This window comes from Akebia trifoliata, chromosome 4 (genome assembly GCF_017979445.1).
Source record: "Akebia trifoliata isolate Shusen 1 chromosome 4, ASM1797944v1, whole genome shotgun sequence".
NCBI classification, from domain to species: Eukaryota; Viridiplantae; Streptophyta; class Magnoliopsida; order Ranunculales; family Lardizabalaceae; genus Akebia; species Akebia trifoliata.
This window is the reverse complement of record NC_141378.1, coordinates 10,875,935-10,879,771: the sequence shown is the minus strand read 5'-3', so window position 1 is coordinate 10,879,771 and position 3,837 is coordinate 10,875,935.

Below are 3,837 nucleotides of genomic sequence, written 5' to 3'. Positions count from 1 at the left end.
AAATTTTCAGATCAGTTAATAGGAATGATTTAGACACCATTATATGATGGTCTTGTGTTCTTCACTTGTTTTCGAAACTTTTCTATCTCTTTGATAGATCTAGCAATTTCTAAATCATTAATTCTAGGAGTTCAAACCAAATTATTCAACATGCCAAACTCAAAAAATATCACTATAATTTATATATATTTATTATAAGTCCATGATGTCCCTAATACCAGATGTTGCCTATTAAAATCAAACCAAAAGCTTAACTACTCCTGTTTCTGACAAATTTTAGAAACACGGTTATAACTCCAAAACAGATTCAATGGGACACCATTGATCTAAACAACTCTTGAAAAAGAGAAAAAATCTATGAACCAACCCGAAAAGAAGAACATCAAATAGAAAACATAATAAAACATTTTAATGGTACTATTGAAATTAATTTCAATACTATTAGTCAAAAGAATTATATGATCTCTAAATCATCAACAAGAGATCAAGTCTTTTTTCTTGGGCCAAAATAAATTATAAAATATTATCATTTGATTTTTCCTTATTGTAACTATTATTTTTATCCACTAATTAAGAGCATGTTTATAATGTGTTATATCATATTCTTTATTTACATGATGTCGTTTTATATGTTTGAACATGTTAGGATTAATTAGAGAGAGTTAATATTGCCACACCAACTTTTACTAACACCACACCAACTATGTGCACTTCTTTGGTAATTTACATATGAATTGACGTGGCATTAGTAAAAGTTGGTGTGGCAATAGAAGCTCTCTTAATTAAATTATGCTTATTCATGTTAGAAATAAGAGCCTTTTGTGTTATTTATGTTTAAGCATGTTTGGATGATTTGAATCAAGATATGTTAGGAATATTGATTCCAATTTTGCTCTAGAAATTGTCAATTACTGTGAAAATGTAGAAAATAACCCAGAGTATATTGTTATAATACGACTAAAGAATGGTCCACATAACTAAGCTTATTCTAAAAAATTGCACGCCTTATAAATAATATAGAAGCCCATACTAGACATATTTTCCATTATTGATGTTCATCTAATTTAATATGTTTTGCGATTCTAGCACATATTTATCATTCCATGGACAATTTTCATGCTTTAGAATTAATTGGATTAACCCAAAATCGATTAATAAGCCCTATAGAGCTTGATAGTAATCAGATGAGATCGATGACTAAACTTCCTAGATCACATCGTTTGACTCAATTTTTGTAACCACCCAATCTTGATTTTAGCAATAAATAAAATTATTGTGTTTAAAACATGTTTAAATTATGTTTCTTTCCGTGTTTAGAAGATAATTTGAGAATTTAAAAATGGTTTAATTGGATGATTAATCAAAAAGGAGATTCACCCTTTTGAACTTAAGGGGTTGTCAACATATGGATTGGTGTGTCATAAGTAAAAAAGTTGATGTGCTGCTAGCAGCTCTCAACATTTTATAAGGTGAATCTCCATTTCGTGAACCGAAAATGATGAAATTCCTAGTTCCGTGCACTCTTCAGTTAATTCCCAAAATATGCATTCGTCATTTTTATAACTTAAGAACTCCTAAGTTCATCACTTTTAATATCTATGAATTCGTAAATATACCAACAAACTCATTGATTATAAAAGTGACGATTTCACTTGAAATGTATGTTTCAGGAATAAAAATGAATAGTGTATCGAAATCAGAATTTGGACATAATTTGGGCATGTTTTGGGAATAATCCCCGTTTTATAAGGATTGTGAATCCCAAAAAAACAAGAGAATTTCTATTGGCCCCCAACTTTTACCTATTACACCCCCAATTACATGAATTGTTTATTCACTTCGACTAAATTTTAATACACAGTTTAAAATATGAATTAAGATTTCCACACCACAATACTTGATTGCTGGCATAATATAAAAATAAAACCATTAATTGCCACTATCGACAATGACTTCAAAAAGATTAAGTTGGCATCAACAACAATTGTTTATACTAACCTCTTAATGTTGATCTCATGCTTTTCGCTCTTTGATATCTTTCCATTCAAGGAAATAAAATATTCAGGCCTAACATTCTTTCTCAAAGTAAGAGAACAATACTCTCACCCTATTAAATTTGTATTGTTTAAATTTAGTTGGGGTGTATCAATTAAAAGTTAGGGTGTCAAATAGAAGTTCTCATAAATAAACTGAGGTATATTTTTTGTTCTTTTTGTTCATAGATTTTCTTATTCTAGGATCAGGATCCCTGGACTCCTAAGAATGACTCGTGAAAAAACTCATGATCCCAACCCTTTGGATGTAGAATTCAACGGTTGAGATTTATCCTCAGGATAAATATGTCTGAGATTTATCCTAAGGATAAATATCTCTGAGATTTGTGTAATCAAGATACTCACAAATTGCAATAATTGGATTTTTTGTTAAAAAAGTTGGGATCATTTGTTTATTTCACGAGTCATTCTTAGGAGTCAACAGATCCCAACCCTTTATTTTATTATTAGTATGTTTTGTGAAATAGGGTATATCTCAAGTACTTACTAGGGGTTAGTTGAGATGTCAAGACTGGCTAGATTTGTTTCCCAAGTCTATATGTCCCTTTACAAAAAAGGTAACTATTTAATTGCAGTACACATGTCGGGTGGGATAGGATAGTAGGGATATCAATGAGTCGAGCCAAAATACTTAGGTCTAAATTCGGCTTAGCCCACAAGCCCCTTTAACATGAATCAATTCCTAACACACCCCAACCCTATCCAAGGTGGTCCTGGTTAGACACATGATTTGCTGTTTGATTAATAATGAGAACTTCTATTTGCACCCCAACTCTTACTTGTTACACCCCAATGAAAAAATAATATAAATAAATAAATGGTTGAGAATAAGTAAAAGTTGGGGTTCCATTAGAAGTACTCTCTCTTTTTCTCTTGCTATTTTATATTTATAGGTTTTGGATTTGTACGAGCCTAATCTTATCTCATCTATTTTTTTTTTTCTTCATTTCTTTTAGATATCGTGGGTATCCCCACCCTTCGGGTGGGACTAATCCCACGGTCACACATACCGCCCCCTCGAAAAGTCATAAGTGCAACAAGTTGAGTCGAGGGTGGCCCTAAGAAATTCATAGCTTCGCGACACTTGACCCACTCTTCTTGAGGGGCTTATTAAGGCTCAACTTATCACCAGCCCAACCCCATAGAGTTAATCCTATTTTATCTTAATTGTAAACAACTATTGAAATTGATTGAATGAGTGTTCTAATAACTTGAGCCAAATGGGCTTGGACCCATAGCTCGGTTGGGTTGACACATTGCAAAACAACTTCGAGGGGTGAATCTCCATTTTGTGCGCTAAATACAATGAGATTCCAAGTTTGATACATCGTTCATTTTTATTTTCAAAATATACCTTCATCATTTTTATAACCTACGAACTCGTGAATTCATCACTTTTAATATCTACGAATTTGTAGTTATACCAACGAATTCATTGATTATAAAAGCGATGAATTCACTCTAAATGTATGTTTTGGGAATTAAAATTAACAGTATACAAAAATCATAATTTGGACATAAGTTGCACATATTTTGGAAGAAATCCCCAACTTTTTAAGGTCATGGAAGTGGGTTCAAGTTTGTCCTTACCCATAAAAAAAAAAAAAAAAAAAAGAAGAAGCCAAACCTTTGTAATGTTTCAATGGTGTGTTTTAATCTTTAATTGGGGCTCGAAAAATGATTTATGAAATTGGAGTGTCATAAGTAAAAGTTGGAGTGCCAATAGCAGGTCTATTAATTATTAACAACTAATCGGCTGCTTATCTTATGCTCAGCAGTTGGC